Raw genomic sequence first — 6,123 nt, 5'->3', positions numbered from 1 at the left:
TAATTATTATTATATGGCTTCCTATCTGGCAACTTGATGGGTAATTTTTGAGGTATGTATTTAAAGACATAAATCAACACTGCCAAAAAAAGAAAAGAGGACAGAAAGAGAGAAAATGGAAAAACAAATCAGGGCACCTTAAAAAGAAAACTAGTAAGTTAAAGTACTTTAAACAAAATGTGCACTTAAAAGGATACAGCATGTTCCACTCTCCAGACAGTCCTTTCTGTAGTGAACAGATGAATCTTCATGAGAGTAAGAATGACTAAAACTGAAATTCAGTGCATAGAAGACTTGTTCACTAAAGAGGTCTTTATAGAAAGAGAAGAAAAATTACGTGTTGAGATTTGATGTATGGAATTCATACTATGAACCACATTTTACTGTGGATTTTATTTACTTGTTCTCTGTCTCAGATCTTAAAACTTATAAGCTTCCTTCTTGTTGCTTTTTGTTTTTACTGAAGTGAAACATGTACACACACACATGCAAGTGTAAAGTTACATTGGGACACAGGATGCCACAATTCCAACAATCCTGTCCAGGTAGATTGCTGAGAGATAAAGGGTTTGCGTTGCTGATTCCTATTCACCCTCCTCTCCAGCCTCCCCGTGTTTCTGTTTTAGCTGGGCTTCCTCTGTGTCATGCATTTTGTGCCAGTGAAATGAAGTGTTTTCAGCCACGGGTCTCCCAAACTGCAGCCCCTCCAGCGCTGAGCACCCAAGGCCTCCTCGCCATGGGGCACCAGGCCCTTCACACTCACTCACCTCCTCCTTAGAGGGTTTCGCAGCGACCTAGCTAGCAACTACATCAAGTTACATAAAGCAGAGCTAATACTGACTGACTCTTCAATGGTGTGAGTGCTAAAGCTGCAATCTACTATAGTTTCCACCTGTTTTGAGGCATCATGTCGCAAGAGACACCACGTAGTACTTACTTTTCACTTCTGGGCAAGGATTTCCCAGGAAAGACCTCACCTTCGCTACCGCCTTTGCAGCTGGATTGATTTCAGACGCCTGTTCAAACTGCAATCATAGCCATACCAACAAGGTCTCTGGTTATTTTTTTTTCTTCGCAGGCTTCTGACATAACCTTGACAAAGACCTCATGCAATATCACTTCGAAAGTTATTTTCTGTTTACTACACCAGGCAATGTAATATAGCTGTTAATACTATTTATATATTTGAAAGGTATAAAAGGTAGGAGATAAAAGTGAAAAACGAACCTCTATGTGTAGATATTTACTCAGAACAGACAATATACAGGGAGAAGACATTGCAATACAAGCTAATTCTAGCTGCTCAGTAACCTCTGGAATTTTTAAGGGATTTTTTTCAAAAGAAATGTTTGAAATGTAAGAGTATCTCTGCATAAATCTCATATACCTTTGCAAAATATTGGTGGGTTGCTTACTTAATACCCCTTTTGCTCTTCATCCTTTATTTCTGTAGTACGCTGCAGCTTTAATCAGAATTTCAAAGGTTGCTGCTTTGTTTCTCTCAGAGCTACTCTTTCAAAACTGTCTTCTTATCCTGTAGCTGAAATCACTCCATACATTTGAAAGGAAACTGAATTTTGCCAAGCTACATTAAGTTGTTCATCTGACGATGGCATCAACATTTGGTATCTTTTACACTTCAACCAAAAATTTTATTAGGTATTTTTTCAATGCTGAGTCTTGCCTTTTTATTTTAAATTTCACTGCCAATTTTGCAGTGATTCTAAGTGAATCTGTGGGCATTTTAGCCTGTGGTCTTGCCAGAACTTTGCGAATTACAATGCATATATGTCTATTTATTCAATATCCATCATATGATATCTATTTGGAGAAAGAACTTTTCTTGTAGTGCCTCTTAACAAAGCACAATTTTCCGCCTTTTTTTGTGAAATAAAAAATAAAAAAAAAAAAACAAATTGTGTTTTATTGCAGTATCAACAATGTGAATAAGGATTAACATATTGTAAATGTTCTTTTTTTTTTTTCCATGTAAATCAACTTTATCTTTGTTATCACTAAGTGATAATTAATTTTTAACTTATGTGCATTGTTAGGCTGTTAGAATTTTTTGGTTGTTGAAATAAAACGCATTCAATAAATATGACTTAATTTGTCAAGTAATTTACTGGGCTTCTTAAAAATTTCTGCTGAGTTTAAGTGGAACAAGGTCTGTAGAATGGGAGGGGGGAATATTTGCAGATCAGAAGGACTGATCTGAGCAGTGTAAACAGGCTGAAAGACTCCTGTGAGCCCACCTGGGTCAGCACAGTTGACAAATTCCTATCATGCAAGGCTGACCTGCCATACCACAGGCTTCTTACATACGTATATGCACACAGAGTCTCCTGCAGGGTCTGCAGGAGGGTGTGGGTGCTGTGAACCCATCAGAAAACATGCTCAAAACACACAAAGATCCACTTCCAGTCTGCTGTCTTCTTTTGCTGGTAGATATTTTCTGTTTATAATTAAAAAGCCACAAATGACTGCGTGTCAGGAAACTTTTGGAGCACACATGTCCATGGTTAATGGACATAATAAAAGGCTTTATTATATTTATAGCAGGGCATCCTACTGAGTGTCTAGAGGAATGCCGGAAGGACTGATCTCTCTGAGAAATGTGCGAAACAATTTTGGGGAGAATATGGATAAATGGAAAAAATTGCTCAAAATTCTTAGGCTAACAACGTAGTGAGTGTCTGGATTCAATCCCAGCAGAGCATACAGCACACGTCAGGCTTGAGTTGTCTAGGAATTGAGGTAAAGCAATTTTTAAAAGTATTTAATATTTTTCTATAGTTCTAATATAGTTTTCTTCTTTTTAAGGCATATTTACATCTTATATGAAATACTTCTGTGCTCCCTTGAGGAAAGAAAGAATGGAGGAGTGGAAATAGCTACATCTTTTAATATCTAGCCTCCTCTGCTTGTCACTTGAATTTAACCTGAGACCAAATAAAACTAAACATCTGTCTATCCATGCAGGGAACTTCATTATCCAAAGCTGTGGACAACAGCATCCGGCCATGTGCTGAGCTCTGGAATGCAAGACAGCTCTCCCTGCATCACCTCTGAGAAGGTACTGGTTTTCCTTTGCCCCTTCCATGGGAACAACGAGCAGGCAAAGGAGAACCGAACAAAACACCTCCATGCCAGAGATGCAGCCTGTTTGTACCAGCAAGTGGCTGTAAGGCAGCAAACTTGGAGCTGGTGAACTACCTTTTGTTCTCAACTGCTGGCAATGTCCGGGTGTGTAGGGCAGGAAGGCAGGGTTGCGGTTCCACACGCCTCAGTGGGGCATGGGACATCCCTCCAAACTGAGCCCGTGCCTTGGGCAGCTGCTGCCAAGTTGTCAGTGGTGTTGGACTGGGGCCCCTTCCTGCCTGCTGCAGGGCAAGAAACAAAAGGAGCAACAGCCCTTGCTTTGCTGATAGATAATTTTATACATGCACTCTGTGCATGAGTCTAAATAATATTTACAGAAAGACACACACACACACTTTAATTGGGGAAAAAAAATCCTATAAACATATGGGTTTTTCTTAGAAACAGTAAAAAAAATAATTTAATAGCTGCTATAGCGGAAATATTTCTATTAATGCTTCTAGTTCTCTATACTTTACATGCTGCTACTCCTATCTGCTTTTCATGTTTTAGTCATCCGGACATATGTATTTCCAATTTCAAACCTATGTGAGTGAAATAGAAACATTTTAAGATCAGTTTGAAATGTTTTTAAGACAATGAACATACAGCCTATTGCCTGAAGTTCAGTGTTGTTTAGATAAAAGTAATTGTTCAATCTCTTCCCACGTAACCAATTATTTACACTAGACTAAACGAATTGGAATTCTTCATTGATGAAATTTGGTTTCTATCCTGAAGCTGCTAAACATGCGGGGATAAAAGCTAGGTAGGTTTGACAAATGGCATCTTAAAATCATAAACGAGTCATTACAAAAAAGCTCCACTTACAATATAAAGTGCAGTGATTAATTAAAGATGCAGTTTTGACTTATTTATAGCCATTAAAAAAACATACCGGCTTTAGCACAAAATAACACAAGCCAAATCATCCAGGGGGAGAGAAGCTGGCAGTCTGAGACTTGGAGAGCAGGCAATGTGACAAAGCCAACAGGGAGTGGCAAATGCAGGCCACCCCTGAAACCTTAGGGTAAGTTCACAGCAGAGTAGGAAGAGGTGGCCCTGGCATCCCTGCCCAGCTGCTCTTCTTCTTGCCCACATGCAGGCCTCAGCTGCAAAGACAGTTTGAGCACAGGTTTCTGCAGAATTCGCCCTCCCTACAAACATATTCATGGCTGATGGATGAATGGTGGGCGTGGGTCAACAGAGCCCAAAGGAAATAAACTAGGCAGAGGGAGGCAAGGGGTGGGAGGCTGCCCTGCTGCTGACAGCTCACCTCTGCTGAGGGTCCTGCAGTCCCCAGCACTGCCCATACGGCAAGGTGCATCCCCTCTATCCCATAGCACTGCACTACATCTGCTTCTGCCTGACAGCAGTGGCATCAGTACCCTTCAGAGGGGTCTGGTCTTGATTTGAAGACCTCCAAAGCCAGAAAATTCACCACTGCCCTCAATATTTTGTTTGAATGGTGGTTTTCCTCCCTGCTAAACATGTACCATATTCCAATAGGAATTTGGCTGGCTTTCCCTTCCAGCCTTTGTTTTTTGCTAGGCTTTTCTCTTCTGGGTCAATGGAACAGGTAGCGAAGGATGCTTTTCTCTCCTTCCCTGAAGTAGCTGTTCTGTCAGATGAATTCTCCCAACTCAAGACCTTAGTGCTCAGCAGAGGATAGCTATGGCTACTTCAAGGAAAAGTCTGCTTTTGCTAATGACAGAGTTCACAGTTTTACTCATTTTTAGAGTGAATCAAGGTACAAGTTTTTTTTTTTAATTGAAAACTGTTGGCTACAAAGAACCTTACACATTGTCCACTGCTGTTTGTTACATTGCTTTATTCTGCAAATCTGCCACACGTTTGTGGCATGTCACTTCATAAAACCTGAGCAATAGCAAACCTTTGCCTGAGAGTCAAGATGAAGCCCTCAGCCATGCCACCTGACCTTCATCACCACAGGTGTGGGCTGCTCAGCAGCACCCCACACTGTGCTCCCTTTGGGGCTGCCAGCACACAGCTGCCTGCACATGCCCTCACATGCAGCTCTCGCGCCAACAGCACTCCTGAGGCGGTCGGCAAGCGCTGCCAATCAGAAGCAGCACAAGTCACGTCCCAGCCAATGGGGAGGTGAGATCCCTGCTCCTTATGGCCGCCATTTTACTGGCCCTAGCAGTCATTTTTGGTACCTGCAGTAGCGGCTGTGCTGTGCTATGGCCGTGGCCGGCGTGGGTCCCTTTTGCCCAGGTTTCTTGGCTGTGGAGCATGAGGTGATACATCCCTGAGATGTGGTGTGGCACATCCCACTTAGCACCATGATGAGTTCTGGCACTGGGCTTCAAAGCAAAGTCCATCCCTAGAAAAAGGAGAAGTGCTTGCAGCTGCCCCAGTAAAGAATGGCCAGGCCACAATCCAGCATGAAGGCAAGCCTGTACTCCAGCTCTTAGGAAGCTTCCTCAGCTCACAATGGAGAAGACAAAGACTGGAGAAAGTGAGGAAAGATCACAACAACCAGCTGGCAGCTGGGAAAAACATGTATTAGTCGTAGAGTTGTGTAATCACAGAATGGTCAAGGTTGAAAGGGACCCACTGGGATCATGTAGTCCATTGGTGTCCAACCTTTTGTCTGTCTGGGCTGCATATGTCTAGGTCACTTCAGAAGTAATGCCTCCTATTTATTTCTGTGCACTATAACTCCGATAGAGCACATTCTCAGCTACAGAAAATTTTTTCAGCATAGTCACTACCATTAGCTCTGTGTTTTTGTTAGCAATAAGCAAAGCTCACATGCTGTGGTCATTAAAACTTGCACCAGCGGAGGTAACCACTGTCACTACTGCTGAAACACCCCTCACTGCTCACAGCCACTGTTTGGTCTCCATAAACATGCAGTGTCAATGAATGTCAATGGGTGATATTTTTTATTCATGGAGGAAACACAGCTTTGCTTCTTTTGTACTTCCCTATCAGATTCCATTTCACCTGACTGCC

This window comes from Meleagris gallopavo, chromosome 7, assembly GCF_000146605.3.
Source record: "Meleagris gallopavo isolate NT-WF06-2002-E0010 breed Aviagen turkey brand Nicholas breeding stock chromosome 7, Turkey_5.1, whole genome shotgun sequence".
In the NCBI taxonomy this organism is placed as follows: domain Eukaryota; kingdom Metazoa; phylum Chordata; class Aves; order Galliformes; family Phasianidae; genus Meleagris; species Meleagris gallopavo.
Note: the sequence above shows the minus strand (reverse complement) of the source record.